This window comes from Nilaparvata lugens, chromosome X (assembly GCF_014356525.2).
Source record: "Nilaparvata lugens isolate BPH chromosome X, ASM1435652v1, whole genome shotgun sequence".
In the NCBI taxonomy this organism is placed as follows: Eukaryota; Metazoa; Arthropoda; class Insecta; order Hemiptera; family Delphacidae; genus Nilaparvata; species Nilaparvata lugens.
In genome coordinates this window covers 97,303,896-97,324,895 of record NC_052518.1, presented here as the reverse complement: position 1 = coordinate 97,324,895, position 21,000 = coordinate 97,303,896, and the positions used below count along the sequence as shown (strand labels likewise).

General features: G+C 32.8%; 1 protein-coding gene and 1 long non-coding RNA gene across 2 annotated transcripts in view; one reads left to right on the top strand and one right to left on the bottom strand.

The window, feature by feature from the left end:
* Positions 1-21,000, bottom strand: part of LOC120354853 — a 347,717-nt gene that overhangs the window by 307,135 nt on the left and 19,582 nt on the right. The gene's annotated exons all lie outside the window — the stretch shown is intronic.
* LOC120354855 lies at positions 12,506-14,219 on the top strand. The gene is made up of 2 exons (XR_005573254.1): positions 12,506-12,644; positions 13,928-14,219. It is a non-coding gene; the product is annotated as an uncharacterized LOC120354855 (long non-coding RNA).

Below are 21,000 nucleotides of genomic sequence, written 5' to 3'. Positions count from 1 at the left end.
ATTGCAAAATTTTCTAAAAACTATTTATCTTGGTCTGAATAGGGGATGTGGGGGCAGGGCTGCGGGTCTTTTTATTGATATCAGTAAGGCATTTGACACAGTTAACCACAGTTTACTGCTTCATGAGTTGTGGAGGGCGGGCATTAGGGGGGTGGCGTTGGAGTGGCTGAGATCATTTTTGCAGGGTAGAAAGCAAGCTGTTAGAATTGAAAAGGTAACTAGTAATCTGATGGAAATCCACTATGGAGTGCCACAAGGCTCTGTCCTTGGACCCATCTTATTCTTGGTTTACATAAATGACTTGTTAAGGGGTAAATTCAAAGGTCAGATAACAGCTTTCGCTGATGACACTGCCCTGGCATATTGAAACACATTAGATCATCTTCGGTTGGATATGCAACATGATCTCAATAAATTGACACTATGGTTCACCTGCAATAAGCTCTCAATGAATGTTCAGAAAACCAATTACATTTTGTTCAGTCTTATGGGCAGTCTTGCGGATCCCATTCAACTGAATACGTGCATTTGTAATTCTGATCATTGTAATTGCCCAATTGTTAAATGTGAGAATACAGTCAAATATTTGGGTGTTTTCCTTGACCAAAATGTGTCGTGGAAAGCCCACATCTCATACTTGAAAAAGTCATTGCATTTCTACCTGAGAACTATGTACCAATTAAAGGGTCTTTGTAATCTTAAAGCTTTAAAAGATGTTTACCATTCATTTGCTCACTCTAGAATTAATTATGGTTTGAGCTGTTGGGGTGGCACCTACTATTCAATTATGAGTCCTATAATCAAACTCCAAAAATCAATCATAAGGATTGTAGCAGGAGTGGGTCGCCACGATCATACACTCCTCATTTTTTTCTCATTGTATTTCTATAGTGGAGCACAATGATAATACTGCATGCTTAGTTTTCTATTACTCTTAATTTTCACTTGTTTTGTATATTTTCACGCAGAAATAAAGTTAAATTTATTATATTATATTAAACAAAAATACTGTCTAAATTTAATAAGCAATATTGTTATTTGATGTAAATAAGTGTAAAAGGTACAGTTTATTGTTCACACTATTATTATATTATCGACATTCAAATTGCATTCATTGTGATTGATAATATTTTTCATACTTCTTTCCTTTCTTTTCCCTCAGGGTTTTGTTATTATTTCATACAATGCTTCAGACATACTATCTTCTACCTATCTTGAATTTGACTTTTCCATGCCTACATTTGTAAGTTTTTTGTGTCAATTATATTCATTACTATCAACTCTTGCTTGTAATATTGTGAATTCCCCCATTCCACAGAATAGGATTGTATAATATAGTTGATGTAATATCGTACTGGAGGGTTGATGGTTGAATTTGAGAGAGGGCCGGCTGTGCAAAAAACTAAAGCATTAATTAAATCCTCTCTTCTTCACTTTCTTACTATAGGCCTATATCTCTCAGACACACACTCTCTAGTAAGAACTGCATGGGAGTGGACCAGATACCTATTGTATTTTACAAGAAGCTACTTCCTCTCATTCTGCCTACACTTACACATATTTTTAATTTCTCTTCGCAGTCAAGGGTCGTTCCTGATCTATGGAAACAATCAATTATCAAACCTATTCCTAAGAATAAAAATCCTACCATTAAAGCTTATGAACGTACAGTGCATAAGCAGGTTGTTAATTACTGACAAGTTTCAACTTTTTTGCAAGACAGCAGTCAGGTTTCCGCTCTCACTTCAGTACATGTATAGCACTTTTGAAGATTACTGACGATATCAGATCTGAGATGGATAAAAAACAAGCTATCTTACTAGTCCAGTTCGACTGGTCAAAACATTATTATTACTCTCTTGAATATCAATCTTCATACGACCAGAATTGATCAAAATCATATGAGCATCTCAAAGAAGAGCAGATCAGAAAAAACTTAGCTCCCGTCATACTGAGTGGAATCTTCAAAAACAACCCCTTTAATCCAGCCATTTTTCTCATTATAAGAAGAGGATTAAAATCATGTTTCACATGATTAGTGTTCCTATTTGAATATTATTGAATTCCCAAACCTTGTAACCCAACAAAAGGTGGAATTTTCAGTTCTACAAACAAGAATCGTTTCTATTATATTAAATAGTTTCGAGAGAATCAACAGGTTACCTCAAAACTGTTTCTCACCCCCAAGATGGTTTATATAGTTCAAATGAGGTTATGCTCTCCCAGTTTTTATGACTATCAAGAGAATTTTCAGTTGAAATATATTGTAAATATATTCATGTAAATTATAAATCACCCATTCATCATCCATCAGCTATGCGAAATAGTTTCGTCCGAGATTTAACGCCTTAGCCAAGGACAAACAAAAACATGAGTCCTAAGGTGTAAGGGAGAAATTCCTGAAAGACAGTCAGGCGTAAGAGACAAAAGAATTTCGCAGAAGCATTTTTTTATCCTCAACAGATAACAATTTTTAATTCTTCCAAAATAATTTCCACTCAGACAATAATTCTTCATCAAATTTACCTAAAATAAAATATTTATTTGAAAATGCAAACCTACCTGTTTTTGAGGTTGCCTATTGCGTTTGACATGACCAGGAAACCAGCTGAGGTTGTCTGCGATTCGTGAACGCTTTATCCACTCGTCGTACCTCTTGTTCCACCCTGTGTAATGCACCAAGTACAGAGTCTCTGAATTTTCCTCTTTGCTGCTCAATACCTGTCAATCAAAAACAACATCAATATTTGATTTGTTCATCGTAAAGTACTTTATGTGTATTTAAGTAGACTTCATGGTTAGTAGGAATGTTATTTATTGGATTAAAGATTATAATGTCGGAGTGAAATCATATGCACAATCTCATATGCACAATCGGTTATACAATATGGTATACGGGCTTGGGGTGGGGCTTTGGATACACATTTCAAAAAGCTATTTATAATTCAAAAATATATAATTAAAACGATGCTAGGCAAGCCCAGACGTTATCCCACCTGTGATCTATTCAATGATTTTAAAGTGTTAACCGTTCGACAGCTCTACATAAAAAACCTAATATTTTACATAAAAAACAATAAACATAAATTTAATAAGCGTGTAACCGGTTCCAACTTGAACTTACGCCCTACTAGAGACATATTCAGCAAAATAGAATGGACTTAAATGTGAGTAGGAGACAATTTTCTTACGTCTCTCAGAGGCTGATAAATTTAATCCCGACTAAATTTATAGAAAATATGAGCGGTAGCAGAAAGCTCAGGAATGAAATTGAGGAGTGGATATGTGGGATTGACATTGAGGAGGAAATATTCTAGGGGCCAACAAATCCTTTCTTTAGAATAAGGTATCATACATTTCTCGTTGCTCTTTTTTCCCATCTTTTCGGGACGCTTGTCACTGTTTTTGACTTTTACTAGACTTTCTTCATTTTTTTTCTCCGCGTAAATCGGTTTTATTGAATTAATAGTATTTCTCCCTCAGTATTTCCTTGTAGTATTTTGTACTAAATTTAACTTTTGCCTTTATCTGTTACTTTACTGATGCTCAATTTTGACTGGTTTTAGACTCAATTGTAAAAAATTTGACTGGTGACAGAGGTTTATTTATTTATTCATTTTTTTATTTATTCTTTTTATGTTATATATTTATTGTATAGATGTTTGGGTACTTCAGGAAATTAAATTTTATTTGTTTTTTTTTCAGGTTTTATTATTATTTATTTTTTGTTTTTACTATTGCTCTAATTCTGTTGGTGTGAAATTGCAAAAAGACTTTTTTATTTTTTATTTTAGTTACCAAAATCAAGTGACTGTCTCGTTCATATTATAATGTACAATAACAATAGTGTAGAACTTCAATCACAGCTGTTAAGCTACTGAAGTTCTTTTTTTTCCATCATGATACTGTTTCTTTATAATGATTGCATTGTGAAAATATTTGTAAAATATGTCAGTGTTGTGAATAAAATTTCAATTTCAATTTCAATTTCAAATCACAGGCGCTAGCCCAAAACTTCTGTTCCTAACTTTTGCGGCAAAATTTATGACTACTTCAAGTAGTCTGTAGGAATCTCAAAATAGTCTATATGGCAAGTCAAAAAATAGTTTCAAAATTGAAAGTAGTCTTTACGAGACTCATAAGTAGTCTTTCAAGTCTAGGGAGTGGTCTCAGTTGTCGCGCTGATAAGCTATCATTAATGGTGCTATCAGAAAGTTATTAAAGATATTCTTACATTTGCCTCGTAAGTCACTTTCGACTCATGTGTTGATCCGTAATAGACTTTCAGTTTATCTCCAACTGATACCGTCTTGTGGCTAGGTAATTGATCAAGAACTCTGCAATAAAAAACAAAATTACAATTGAAATAAATTGGATTTGAGAACAGTCTGTTAGTATTCAAGCATCAAACTATATCTAATAGAAGCTTGACAATGAAATAAATATTATACTCCTAGTAAATGATAATTACTATCTCAAAACTACTAATACTATTGCTTTTTACTGGAAAAATGGAATTTAATTTATGGAAATGCTATGAGTGAATTCAGTTGAAAAAAGTTGAATAAATAAACTATCAAGAAAAAAATCTTTCCAGTTGAGTGATACTCACTCTTCACAAGGTCCTTCCTCGTCTTCTTCACGTTTCATTGCTCGTCTCTTATCAGCTTCTGACTGCTCCTTACTACTGTTGGGTGAAGACAAGTTTTCGGGCGAAGAAGAAGTCTTCTTTGTGTCTGTGCTGGTAGGCTCTTTTCTCACTGTTATCGGCATATCTTCTTTAGATTTAGATCGCGTCAACTCTATATTCTATAACAAACGAGCAAAATAAGATTTCCAAATTTTGGAAGAATGAAACAATATTTTTTGAAAAATAAGTTACTTATTTTACAGGAAACTATGTTAAAATGTAAGTGATTTCCATCTCGACGTTTCAGTTGCATTCGAAAAATTTCAGAAGAGCTGCAAACCATCATCAGTGACACTACGAATACACAAATCTCCCTACAACTCTTCTTCACAAGTGTTTCACAAATTCTGTGAAAACTACTAATAGAATGCTTAATGTAGTTTGAAACAGTATGATCTCAACTTCTTACAATAAATACCTCAGCACTGTAATAAAAAATTTCAATCACAATAAAATAAATGAAAAAAAAAGTCGAGAATTTAAAACTATACAGACGTTTGAAGAAAATTATAGAGAATAGATGGACATGATCCAAATCTTGACTCCTCAGATGTTGAAACTATAGTAAGGTCCACGTTATAATGACAGTGGATAAAGATAGAAAAATAGCGATGCCGATTCTCTGAATTAATTAATTATATTTCTACACTGTCAAAAACATAATTGGCATCGTTGTGGAATTAGAAATGGATAGTACCACCGGCTTTGTCGAATGATAGGCAAGGATATCAAAACCAAAGTTGATCAAATACTGTCATTATAACGTGGACCTCACTATAGTCTTTTTGTTTAGTGATGATTGCCAACTATTTTCTGTAACCAACTTTATAATAATTTTAACGTTGATTAGAAAAACTAGAATTTTATTCGAGCACTGCAAAAGACATTCACGTCCAAGTAACTTTACTTTAAAATAGTAACACTATTTTTTTGTAATAATAATCTAGAAAAGAATAATTGAGAAACAGAAAACATTACCTGCTTGTGCTGACATTACTACATGCATTCTATAAACATAACCTAGTTTACAAGTTTCGAATTAGGAATTTCTTGATTGTAGTTGACAAGACTTCCACCTAGAGCGCTAAAAGGCGGTTTTTGTACTATAAGTAGTGAGGTTCACGTTATAATAACAGTATTTGATTGACATTGGTGTTGCTATCTTCGTCTATCAGTCGACAAAGCAGGTAGCACTATCCTCCGCAACGATACAATTTTATTTATAGCGTTTATATCTAAATATGAATTTTATGATTTTTTTAGTTTTATTAGTTTTAGTCTTGGAATAGATAAATATTCTTATTTTTTAATATTTTTAACTTTTTGACTTTTTATTCTAAGTTTATATAGTTTATTAAATTTAAAAAGTTTTTATTATCTGATTTTTACAATGTATAAATATAATTTATTAAATAAATAATTTTATTTCCATCATAAAATTCACTTGACATTCATTTTAAGATTTGAAAATTATATGACCACTATGACAAGTTGTGTGGTCATTGTTAGTAATGTATTTAATAGTATTTACTAAATTGTTAAGACATAGATTAATTTTTTTTGGAGTTCAGTACATCACTTTACAGACATTTTAGCGCACGACGTCTGTAGCATCCTGTAAACTTTAATCACTATTCCTAACAAGCCAAGATAACCAGCAAGAAGCAAAAAATCAAAGATAACAAGACAACATACATGAGTAGATCTCTGTACAGTACAATGATATACAAACATACAATTAACAAAAAAAAACAAAGCAGCAAACAAAAACAATACCCAAACTGAAGAACAACTGGATTCATGAATTTCTAATCAACATAATCAACTCTAAATAAACAGTAATACAGAAAACTTCAAACCGGGTTAATTCTTAGAACATCAACATCCGTTTGCATCCATAGCCATACTTTTTCTTTAAAAATTTATTCTTATTACATTTCCTGATATCCATTGGCAAACTATTAAAATATTGTGTACTTAAGTAACTAGAAGAATTTTTGAAAATCATTGTACTAACTTTTTGAGATCTAAAAAAATTTGAAACTGCTCGTCTAGTATTATAAATCAAGTTATCTGTAATCGTATTTCCACTTTTTTCATAGAATAATCGCAGAACCCTGAATACAAAAAGATACTGAACCGGCAAGACATTAATTGTTTTATAAAGTGGAAAAGAGCTTTCACGCCTTAGTTTCTTCATAACTATTCTTATAAAGTGATTTTGAGTAGTTCTAATTGGTTTTATCAACGTTTTAAAGGTTCTACCCCAGCATGTTATGCCATATTGCAAATTCGAGTGTACCAATGCATAGTATAGCATTCTTAACACTTTTTCACTACAGAAGTTTCGCAAGTAATAAAATTTCCTGATTGACATTGTCATCTTATTATGCAATTTATTAATTTGGTAATTCCATCTCATTTTCTCGTCAAAGATTAACCCAAGATACCTGAATTGCTGAACTTTCTCTATTTCTTTGTTAAGAAATATGAAAAAATAAATTGCAAAAAAATTTGTATAAAATATTATAAAAATTATCTCTTTCTTTCTATAAGAATAATTTTATTTGCTATGCAGGTCATCTGCATTTCATAAAGATTGATTTTAATTTAAATTCAACAGCTCAAGTACTGAAACTTTATGATTTTTGTTTTACAGGCAGCTTGGACTTCTTCCAGTCCTATCTGAAAGAAAACTATGGCCACATCGAGATGGCAGCAGGTAAGGCGCTCTCATGCAATCCTCTTATAATATAATTTCTATTACATAATAACGATTAGTGATAGTAGTCAGATTGGTATAAATGATTTGACCATATTCTGATGCTTTTATTGTAGAGACTGTGATAATTTACGCCAAGCTAAAAACTTTGAGCTTTTACATTAGAGTTGTCATTCAAAGTTTTAAACAAATTATGGCAATATGTTAAAATTACAGCAATATTGCTTCCTCAAATTGTAAAAATCCCTCTATCTAACATGATTTTTGTTTTCCATACATTGTCGAAAACACTGAGAAAGTTGCCAAAAAAAATTTTCTTCATTACAAGTCCATGCAGGCCATGCTCTCTAAGCAAAAATTTGACAGCTTTTGTTGCTCTACAATGTTTGAGAACAGCAAATTTTTAAAGATAATTAACAACTTTTTTATAGAATAATCTGTGAAAACTTTGGTGTATAATATGCAGCTTTAAACCCATTGCATTTTGAAACCTTAAACCAAGCTACTCCACAATTGAAAGAAGTCTGTCTTTTCAATACTGAAGAAGATACAGAGAACAACCTAGAAGACTTACAGTATAGGAAAATCTCTAAAACTATGAGACGAATAAAATGTTTAGGAAAATTTTTAAAGTAGTCTTTACGAGACTCATAAGTAGTCTTTCAAGTCTAGGGAGTGGTCTCAGTTGTCGCGCTGATAAGTTCAGTTATCGCTAAGATAAGTTAAGAATCATGCGCCTGCTACTCCCGTGGGAAGAGTGACCTCTTGAGCCAACTCCTCTAAATATGATTCATAGATTGTAAAATCGCTTCCCGGTGGTTAGGAATTCATCTAAAACTGTAGGTCCATTTATCTCTAATTATCATACGCCTCATTACTCACGCACAAGGCTAGAGCTCATGTTTCGGGTTTCACCCTCAGCAAAGTAGTTTTACTTAACAATTCACAAGTGAAAACACAAATTTGAAATTGTCAACCACTTTTTATTATTATAAATTATTATAATATATACAGAACCAGGTTTCGTGGCTTTACCAGCCACATCTTCATATATAATAATAAAAAGTGGTTGACAATTTCAAATTTGTGTTTTCATTATGGAAAAGTACCACAACATCACTCACAACACAACTGTAAGGTTAATTCACAAATATTATGAATCCACAACAAATAGAAAAAATATGTGAATATACCAGTATTCCCTAAATTTCATATAATGTAACAACTATCTTCAGAAAATCCTTTCAAGAAAAACCAGCAATTTCAAGGAATTCACAAGAGAAATGTGGAATTACAAATTCAAATAGGTCACCTTACCTCATTCATACAGTACATGTCAACAAATGAGAGATTAGAAATATTACATGACGCATATTTTATAAAAGATGGCAACTAATATGAGAATGAATGGCATTTTTAAAGCTTTCAAACCTGAAGTACTTTTTATCTCGCTCTAATATGCTATCATTAATGGTGCTATCAGAAAGTTATTAAAGATATTCTTACATTTGCCTCGTAAGTCACTTTCGACTCATGTGTTGATCCGTAATAGACTTTCAGTTTATCTCCAACTGATACCGTCTTGTGGCTAGGTAATTGATCAAGAACTCTGCAATAAAAAACAAAATTACAATTGAAATAAATTGGATTTGAGAACAGTCTGTTAGTATTCAAGCATCAGACTATATCTAATAGAAGCTTGACAATGAAATAAATATTATACTCCTAGTTAATGATAATTACTATCTCAAAACTACTAATACTATTGCTTTTAATGGAAAAATGGAATTTAAAGTCAATAATGCCCATGATCAGTATATGGAAATGCTATGAGTGAATTCAGTTGAAAAAAGTTGAATAAATAAACTATCAAGAAAAAATCTTTTCCTACAGTTACGTTGAAAAGTGACCATTGCTGCACTGATTACAGAACGCAAAGAATCACTTTTCCGCTCTAGTGCGGGAAAAATTTTTCTGCACTCCAGATTTGCAACATGGCAACGCAAAATACTTAGTAGGTTATATGGAGCAACAGTGCAGCAAAATGAAAATGAAGTTGGTAACAGTGACTGGGCTGCTATAGTGAGCAGTGGTGCAACGAAGCACAACGCGCTAATTATTATTCATTATAATTATATTATAACCAAGGACAACGAGGACTTTAGGATTTTAGGATTAAGGTTTTTATCAATAATAAAATTACACAGAAAAACATTTGATGGATTTCAGGCAATTTTACCCATAATTACCCACTTTTCATATTCAATGGTAACTGTAGGAAAAACTTAATGTGAAATACGTGCGCAAAGTTCCTCTGCTGCACTCAAGAAACCATTCCGCCCTCGCCTACGGCTCGGGCGTAAACGTTTCTTTCGGTGCAGCAAACTGACACTTTGCGCACTAGTTGCACAAATAACTATTCCAGTTGAGTGATACTCACTCTTCACAAGGTCCTTCCTCGTCTTCTTCACGTTTCATTGCTCGTCTCTTATCAGCTTCTGACTGCTCCTTACTACTGTTGGGTGAAGACAAGTTTTCGGGCGAAGAAGAAGTCTTCTTTGTGTCTGTGCTGGTAGGCTCTTTTCTCACGGTTATCGGCATATCTTCTTTAGATTTAGATCGCGTCAACTGTATATTCTATAACAAACGAGCAAAATAAGATTTCCAAATTTTTGAAGAATGAAACAATATTGTTTGAAAAATAAGTACTTATTTTACAGGAAACTATGTTAAAATGTAAGTGATTTCCATCTCGACGTTTCAGTTGCATTCGAAAAATTTCAGAAGACCTGCAAACCATCATCAGTGACACTACGAATACACAAATCTCCCTACAACTCTTCTTCACAAGTGTTTCACAAATTCTGTGAAAACTACTAATAGAATGCTTAATGTAGTTTAAAACAGTATGATCTCAACTTCTTACAATAAATACCTCAGCACTGTAATAAAAAATTTCAATCACAATAAAATAAATGAAAAAAAAAGTCGAGAATTTAAAACTATACAGACGTTTGAAGAAAATTATAGAGAATAGATGGACATGATCCAAATCTTGACTCCTCAGATGTTGAAACTATAGTAAGGTCCACGTTATAATGACAGTGGATAAAGATAGAAAAATAGCGATGCCGATTCTCTGAATTAATTAATTATATTTCTACACTGTCAAAAACATAATTGACATCGTTGTGGACTTAGAAATGGATAGTACCACCGGCTTTGTCGAAAGATAGACAAGGATATCAAAACCAAAGTTGATCAAATACTGTCATTATAACGTGGACCTCACTATAGTCTTTTTGTTTAGTGATGATTGCCAACTATTTTCTGTAACCAACTTTATAATAATTTTAACGTTGATTAGAAAAACTAGAATTTCATTCGAGCACTGCAAAATACATTCAAGTCAAGTAACTTTACTTTAAAATAGTAACACTATTTTTTGTCATAATAATCTGGAAAAGAATAATTGAGAAACAGAAAACATTACCTGCTTGTGCTGACATTACTACATGCATTCTATAAACATAACCTAGTTTACAAGTTTCGAATTAGGAATTTCTTGATTGTAGTTGACAAGACTTCCACCTGGAGCGCTAAAAGGCGGTTTTTGTACTATAAGTAGTGAGGTTCACGTTATATAACAGTATTGATTGACATTGGTGTTGCTATCTTCGTCTATCAGTCGACAAAGCAGGTAGCACTATCCTCCGCAACGATACCATTTTATTTATAGCGTTTATATCTAAATATGAATTTTATGATTTTTTTAGTTTTATTAGTTTTAGTCTTGGAATAGATAAATATTCTTATTTTTTAATATTTTTAACTTTTTGACTTTTTATTCTAAGTTTATATAGTTTATTAAATTTAAAAAGTTTTTATTATCTGATTTTTACAATGTATAAATATAATTTATTAAATAAATAATTTTATTTCCATCATAAAATTCACTTGACATTCATTTTAAGATTTGAAAATTATATGACCACTATGACAAGTTGTGTGGTCATTGTTAGTAATGTATTTAATAGTAATTACTAAATTGTTAAGACATAGATTATTTTTTTTGGAGTTCAGTTCATCACTTTACAGACATTTTAGCGCACGACGTCTGTAGCATCCTGTAAACTTTAATCACTATTCCTAACAAGCCAAGATAACCAGCAAGAAGCAAAAAATCAAATATAACAAGACAACATACATGAGTAGATCTCTGTACAGTACAATGATATACAAACATACAATTAACAAAAAAAAAACAAAGCAGCAAACAAAAACAATACCCAAACTGAAGAACAACTGGATTCATGAATTTCTAATCAACATAATCAACTCTAAATAAACAGTAATACAGAAAACTTGAAACCGGGTTAATTCTTAGAACATCAACATCCGTTTGCATCCATAGCCATATTATTTTTTTAATTTATTCTTATTACATTTCCTGATATCCATTGGCAAACTATTAAAATATTGTGTACTTAAGTAACTAAAAGAATTTTTGAAAATCATTGTACTAACTTTTTTGAGATCTAAAAAAATTAGAAACTGCTCGTCTAGTATTATAAATCAAGTTATCTGTAATCGTATTTCCACTTTTTTCATAGAATAATCGCAGAACCCTGAATACAAAAAGATACTGAACCGGCAAGACATTAATTGTTTTATTAAGTGGAAAAGAGCTTTCACGCCTTAGTTTCTTCATAACTATTCTTATTAAGTGATTTGAGTAGTTCTAATTGGTTTTATCAACGTTTTAAAGGTTCTACCCCAGCATGTTATGCCATATTGCAAATTCGAGTGTACCAATGCATAGTATAGCATTCTTAACACTTTTTCATCACAGAAGTTTCGCAAGTAATAAAATTTCCTGATTGACATTGTCATCTTATTATGCAATTTATTAATTTGGTAATTCCATCTCATTTTCTCGTCAAAGATTAACCCAAGATACCTGAATTGCTGAACTTTCTCTATTTCTTTGTTAAGAAATATGAAAAAATAAATTGCAAAAAAATTTGTATAAAATATTATAAAAATTATCTCTTTCTTTCTATAAGAATAATTTTATTTGCTATGCAGGTCATCTGCATTTCATAAAGATTGATTTTAATTTAAATTCAACAGCTCAAGTACTGAAACTTTATGATTTTTGTTTTACAGGCAGCTTGGACTTCTTCCAGTCCTATCTGAAAGAAAACTATGGCCACATCGAGATGGCAGCAGGTAAGGCGCTCTCATGCAATCCTCTTATAATATAATTTCTATTACATAATAACGATTAGTGATAGTAGTCACATTGGTATAAATAATTTTACCATATTCTGATGCTTTTATTGTAGAGACTGTGATAATTTACGCCAAGCTAAAAACTTTGAGCTTTTACATTAGAGTTGTCATTCAAAGTTTTAAACAAATTATGGCAATATGTTAAAATTACAGCAATATTGCTTCCTCAAATTGTAAAAATCCCTCTATCTAACATGATTTTTGTTTTCCATACATTTTCGAAAACACTGAGAAAGTTGCCAAAAAAAATTTTCTTCATTACAAGTCCATGCAGGCCATGCTCTCTAAGCAAAAATTTGACAGCTTTTGTTGCTCTACATTGTTTGAGAACAGCAAATTTTTAAAGATAATTAACAACTTTTTTATAGAATAATCTGTGAAAACTTGGTGAATAATATGCAGCTTTAAACCCATTGCATTTTGAAACCTTAAACCAAGCTACTCCACAATTGAAAGAAGTCTGTCTTTTCAATACTAAAGAAGATACAGAGAACAACCTAGAAGACTTACAGTATAGGAAAATCTCTAAAACTATGAGACGAATAAAATGTTTAGGAAAATTTTTAACCTTCAATTTTCCATAGGATAGTCAGTATTTGATTGAATGACAGTATTGATTAACATTGGTGTTGCTGTCCTTTTGCCAATTTTTTACAATGTAGAAATAACAAATAATATATCCAATAATTGTTAATTATTAAAAAAATTTCAATCTAATTATGCAAGTGTATTATTTATTGAAAAGTAAATTTACTTGATGAGTACAATAAATTGATGGTTCTAAAGAAGAATGAACAATTTATATTACATAAGATATACTGGTATCAGCTATCCTCTATAAAAGGCAGTGACTAGGCAGAGAATCGGCAACGTTGTTCTTCTATATTACTCTACTGCCAATATAACGTGACCTCACTATAGACGCGTTTCTTTTATGTAATATGTTCATGATTATAACATTATTTGAGCTACTCTTCCGGTGTAATTTAATCAAGCTTCTGTAAGATTTTGTAGCCAAGCTTGAAGTTTCCTTCTTGAACAACTCCAAAAAAGTGGCACTGATACAGCCTGTTTGAGAGTGATTTATATCATATTGAAAATTCAGAACTACAAAATATTCTGCAAGCACCACTGTATATAATAGACTACACCACTAGTAATTATAGCATAATGCTTATGTTAAATCACAATTTTACTTTGTGACACTCTTTATGTTACAGAAGTCACCACAGAGGGTCATGTGTGGACCACTGAGGCAACAAAAGTGAAATTTATTTGGGATTAAAAGTTAACAGACCGTTGTGCAACCGGGTGATAATCTTGTATTTAAGGAAGTTCTTATGTAGCAAGCACAAGTTATGAAGTTAGTAAAGGCTGTTATTAATTACATCAGATGACTTTTGTTGCTGCGAGAGTGTCGACCATGTTCATCTACTGAAGCTGCAATGACATCCACTATCTCATAGAATGTTCTATGAGCAGTACTTTGAGAAAAATTATATCTGTCATCAACAGCTAAGAATGTCTCTGGTTTGCTCAACATCCAAACTGTAATAGTATATTTCGCACCTAGGGCCGAAAATGAGACTTTTCCGGCTCGAAATCGGTTTTCAAGAAAACCGATTGAGAAAAGATTGAGAGCCGGAAAAACATTTTTGCCCATGGTGAGAACGTTATTTTTCGCCACACAGAAAAATAAACAATAAATAAATATGAGAATAATTGTTTATTAGACACTTCCGAAAGCAAAACAGGAAGGTCATAGCTCTAGCAAATCTGAGGTAATCTGAATATCAGGAAATTATCCAAGGATGTTTATTTTTTATTCTGATTTGTCTAAATAACCTAAAAGATTATGTTCAATTATATAAGAGGTTGAGTTTATACTTTTTATACTTTTGTATTCTTCCAAATAACAATAAGATGATATTATTGTAAAAGTTGATTCTTGAATAATAAACACAAGTAATGAAAAGTTTTTTGATCAGCTGTTTTAGCACACTTGAAATTTGACAAATCTGAATGTCAACGTCAACAATGCTTGTTGTCGTTGACTTCGGAAGTTTAGGTTAGAAGTTCTATCCTACTCTGAAAATCGAATTTGAATAGTTCATAATATAATATATCTTATCTGTATTTCATTCATCCAAATAAATGATAGTATCTTATTGCAGAATACTTATTCAATTCTATAAGCATAAACTGATTCCGTTTCATAAACCATTTTGTAAACACGTTCACATCAAATCAGAATCAGCTGACTTCAAGGTTATTTCACAGCCCTAGGGCCATTAAAATTTTACCGGCCTGGTCGGAAAACAATCATTTTCGGCCTCCTTATGACGCATGTAAACCAGCTCATTACATCAAGTGGGGCGAAAAAAGTATTTTCTCCTCAAGAGGTATTTTTATATTGCATATGATTATATATTTGCCTGATTAATTCTCCTTCCTATAACTTCTAAGAGCACCTGAAAATGTTGATGTTAATCTTTGGAAAATTGGAATTTAATAAAAAAAAACCAAACAATCTACCAATTTTTGATTTGAAATACACCATGTTTGGTTTTTCGTATGGCGTATATCTTACAGTACCTCTATTATACGCTCATATGGTCCGCCGCAAAGTAGACCCATGCTAATCCACGAAAAGCAACCCACGCCGTGGGAGTTTTGTATATAGTACCATTGATATAGAATTATTCATAATCAATCAGCTGACAAGTGGATTATTCATTGCATGTATTACACAGATGTCTGGAGAAGCCTAGCAATGGTTTACAAAACATCCCACGCCGTGGGTTGCTTTTCATGGATTAGCATGGGTCTACTTTGTGACGGGCCTATAGTTGGGCCTAGTCAACTATGACCTATAACTGAAGACGCGATCGATCTATCCAGGACGAATGCCTGGTCATTGGAAATAAATGCTGAAAATTTAAAATAGTCTACAGCATTGATTTTATTATAAAAATGATATAGATAGTCAATTTCGAATAAAATAACAAACCAGTTACTTGAGATGAGTTACAACTCAAGAGAAATGGTGCAACAACAGAAACTAGTATCTCAAAATGTTTTTATAAAAGTTTGGTTTAGAAAATGTAATGTTGGCTCTATTTCTGAACTCATTTTGGTTCTTTTAAAATGTCAAAAGTAAATCAGTTTTTGCTTTTATTTTTATACAATTTAAAAGCATCCAAAATATATTTTTAGGGAAAATGGTATTATTTTCATTCAATGAAGACTAGTGCAGTGGTCTCTTGATGACGCCAAAAAATATAGGCCTAGGCCTATAATATATTCATGATTATTAAACAAGAATCCAAAATCTACACCTGTTTAGATGATCGATACTCTACTGCAATTCTAAAATTGTAATAATTGATATTATGATAGTTTCAAACTTACGTTTGATGAGCGGAAGGAAGAACAGAACAGAAGTCACCAGGGCTTGCAGTATCCTGGAGCACTGTACACTGTACACTGGAACCGGAACTCTGTCTCTCTCTGGCTCAGCTGGCGAGCTGGTTCTACCAAAGTTTCTTTCTTCGCCACAAGAAAGAAAGAAAAGCAAGAGCGCTGATGAATCCCCACTACAACTGGCCCACGCATGCGCAGTAGGTACCATACGCCTTCCACTTACACAGCAAGGGTGATTCCTATTTCCTATATGCAAGGAACAACACTTTGATAAGAATGATACAGAATAGAGAGAGAATGATTCATAGAATAGAACTGGTTTGTGTATCTAGAGGAGCATGCTAGTAATACCACGGAGTAAAGAAAAAGAACTACTGTATTGTGTTGCCAGATTCTGTACTTATAGGCCTACCCATTAGATACGGAGCATCTAAAGATACGGAGCACATTAAGATACGAAGATACGAAGATACGGAGCAGTGTGGTTTTGCTACATACTAGCAATGTGGATACAATCTCTGAAAGTATGTCTTGATTCGCTTCTCACTTCTCACTCTCACCCTACCATCACGGCTCCCTTCAGCCATACAGTGTTGCCAGATTCACTCATCACAACCCTACCATCCCAGCTCCCATCAGCCCTACAGTGTTGCCAGATTCACTCATCACATAAAAAACGTATGGCTGTTTACAGTTTTCGCTCCAAATTTTGTAATGCAGTAGATCCTTCATCTTGGACTTGGACTCTCTCACACGTTCAGAGAGAGAGAGAGAGAGAGAGAGAGAGAGAGAGAGAGAGAGAGTGAGAGATTCAGATTCAGTTTCCTTTATTCATGTGTTTAACAATACAAAATTCAACTTACGTTCTAGCGTTAAAAATAAATACCAGTAGCAGTAAAATAACATGGTGAATCATATAAAACTAATGAGTTCTACAATAATATTGAGCAAGAAAAATGATAGAATATGTGACACTTAGGTACTACTGTAATTTTTTCACATGAAACAGTGAAGTTTGGACCATAAGAAGTCCATTCTCAGAGAGGATATCGAAGACACTCTCCCCTTCAGCAAACCGTAGATAAAGAGAGATAGAGTGAGAGAGAGAGAGAGAGACAGTATGAGTGAGAGATGTTTTCTCTCTTTCATATTAACTTTTCAGAGCTATATACTATCGCCTTCGTCCAATGACGTACGCAGCTATAAACAAAGCAGAGCCCCCCCTAGTAGGAGAAAATAGTTTCTCCTAAAAATTTTCCATCGAAAACTTATTTTCTTTGCCTGATTGAAGTTAGAAGGCCTACATGAAGCAATTGAGAAAAACTATAAATCGCAATGATCTTGTAATAATAGCCTATTCATTACCTCGTGAAAGAATCTCTTTTAAGTAGCCCTTAGTTGAATCTGTAATCAGTTCAACAAATTGATCATTTTTATTCTGATCGTATCGATAAAACAAGATACGCAAAAATTCTGTCAATTCTATCATTTTCATGGACATTTGAAAATCCTAGGTACAACTTTTCCAGTTCTCATAACGAAATTAGGACTGTAGCGTAGCCAAGATTTTGAAATGGGGGATATTATCCAAAAATTTTAAGCCCCCTATAGACTTCTCCAGTTTTGAATTTGATGAGCGGGAGGTGGTTTATTTTCTTGGATTTTTGGGCCTTTTTCGGGCTCATGGGGGTTGTAACCTGAACCCCCCCCCCACGCTACGCCACTGAATTAGGAATCTATAGGAACCGTAAAAATGTAATTACTATCGTGAGAGGGCTGAATGAAATGACTCAATTAAGGTCTCAATTAAATGACTTCCTTCTTCCGATCCTCTTAGGAAGAAGTAGTGTGGCATTGGCATCCAAAGTAGAGTGAATTTTTCCGACCCTCTTTGCTGGAAGTTGAATGCTTCATTGAAATAAAAACGGATAAACTTAATGACTCCTAATTTCTACTGCTAATTCGCATTCATTATGTGTTTTAAAGAATAGATTTAACATTTTATGCAATCTCCATTTTCTCATTAACCGTAGTCTATATTCCTACTTGAAATTATTTTTCTAAAAGACAATGATTAACAATTTATAACGTAGTATACTTGTATCACTTGTAAAGTCATCCAGTCACAAATCAAATATAATATTGCAATACAAGGATTTCTAATAAGGATAAATAAGCCAATTCGAATGATGAAAGAAAATTTCAAACTCACTCAGTTCATATTTACAATCTCTACTGAGTACTGGAGTAGATCACGACAGGACTTCAAAATGTTGAATAAAAAAATTTCCAACTTCTATCAATATAATTTTATGCAAAAGATCTGTTTAGGACAATAAAGCCTATTTATTATTAATCCCAATTAAATGCTGTAAATCACCCCGAAGACTTCTGCTACTGCAAATATTGACAACAAGGTGATCAGCTAGATGGAAATTCGATTAGTGCTACTAAACACAAATTAATTGTCAGTCCGGGAACAGCTATCACCCTGTTGTCAATATTTGCAGTAGCAGAAGTCCTCGGGGTAATTTACAGCATTTAATTTGGATTTTCGTTTAATAATAATCATTTTTCATTAATCAGCATTTGAACAAATGCAATTTACAATTTATTTCCAACAATAAGGTATGTTTCTTGCTGCAGTCACTTATTGTCTATTTGAACTTCCAATTGAAATTGATTTATTTTCTTCTTCTTTTACAAAAATACAATATAAAATGTGAAGAAGGCTTCTCATATGGGCAAATGCCTGTGAGTGAGGAGCGAGTTCCAAATACAATTGAGTATTCTATACTTGTAAGAATAAAGACAAATCCTAGAAAAGAATCATAGAAGTAAAGATTTTAGCTTTTAGAATAAATGATAAATAACAAGCGACAAAATACCTATAATAAAAACTGAAATACGTATGAATAGTATAATACAGTATCTTTTCAAGTAGGTAACTTACACTTTTCAGGCTTCGACGTAGATGGATGCCAACATGCACTCCGACACACACACACACACACACACACACACACACACACACACCACACACACACACAACTGATAATCTATTGACATACGTAGAAATGACATAATCTTCTAGTTCATTACAACTGATACTAGAGATCCACTCAACATTTTTTTTTAAATGACCAATTCTTCTATTTACTGGGTTTTTTATATTTTCAGGTAATTTGGAAAAAAGTATATAGATTTTATAATGGGATGATGTGGAGGTGATTGTTTTTAGTAAGCGAGGAACAACGGTACCGGTATTTAAAGCAGAACGGGTCTGATACGTGTGAGGGATATCCGTAAACAGAGTTGTTTTGTGTTTAAAAATGTACATGATCAAGGCTTTAAAATAAATTTGGCTGATATTGTTAACTTTGAATTCATTAAACAGGGTTTCGGTGGGGTACCTTCTATGCTTATTCAATGCTATTCCAATGATAAGTTTCTGTACAATAAGTAAAGGAGCAAGATTTGTCTTAAATGCACCCCCAAGCAATTATTCCGTACTGCAGAAGTGATTGAATATAGGCATAATAGACTTGTTTAATTAATTTTGGGGTAAGAATCTGATTCAGGTTTGAAAAAATGTACATGACTTTCCCAACTTTATGTCTAACCTGTTGAATGTGTGAGTTCCATCTTAGTCTACTGCCAAAAATTACACCAAGATATTTATATTCCAACACACGCTCCATAGAAACACATTGAGAACGATCATTTTTGGAGTGTGACAATTATGCATTCTCAAGCATTGATCAATTGGATCACCATAGGAATATTAATAGGTAAGCATTTTGTTTTATTTAGGTTCATGGTGAGTATTCTGGTCGAACCAACGCTTAACAAGGGTCAGACCCCGCTCAGCTGTACCATATACGTCACCCCAGCTATCGCCCTCAAAGAGGAGCGCCGTGTCGTCCGCATATAGGAAGATGTGACCATTATCAATCTTGATTTTACCCAAGCTGTTTATGTATATGAGAAACAGCAAGGGGCTAAGTGTGCTTCCCTGAATCACTCCAAATTCGCTGTTCCTATACTCACTCATCATTGAGAATTGATAACACTTGGGATCGATTGCTGAAGTAGCTCTCAAACCAAGTCAGAGCTTTTTCTTGGATGCCTAAGCATTTCATTTTTTCCAGAAGAATTTGACATAGGAAACCCCTCAACTTTCCTGTGTAAACCAGTGATTTCAGATATACTTTTCCATAGTTTCTTATTGTTACCGCGTGCATCTTCAATTTGATTTTGAAAATAGGTCTTTTTAGCATTTTTTAATAAATTAGAAAGAACATTCCTGAAATTTTTAAACTCGTTTCTTAGAATAATGTTAAAAGGTTGTTTTTCACTTTGATACTTAATTTATCTCGGTGTCTAATTGATTTGATGAGTCCACTAGTTATACAGGGTTTGACCTTGAGATTTTTTGAAGAAATATTCTTGATTTTAATAGATTGAGATAATATATTTTTTAATTTATTTATGAGGATATTACAACTAGCATTAACATCATTACTGTTCATTACATCTGACCAATCATCAGCAGATATGAGTTGAGATGCCAAATTTTCATCAATATATTTTATTTGTTGCACATTACGTACAATTTTAATACTCTTGTCCAATTTGGCAAACAGTGAGATCATGATCTGTCAAGTCACATCTTAACACAGCAGACCTTACTGAATCTATGTTCTTACTATCTGTGAAAATGTGGTCTAAACAACTAGCAGTCTGTGGAGTTACCCTAGTAGGCAAATCAATGCAACTCACAAAACCTTCCTCGTACATAACATCGAGATACCTCTGAGACATCTGATCCTGGTTTCCTGGAAGTATGCAGCAATTTATATCGCCCATA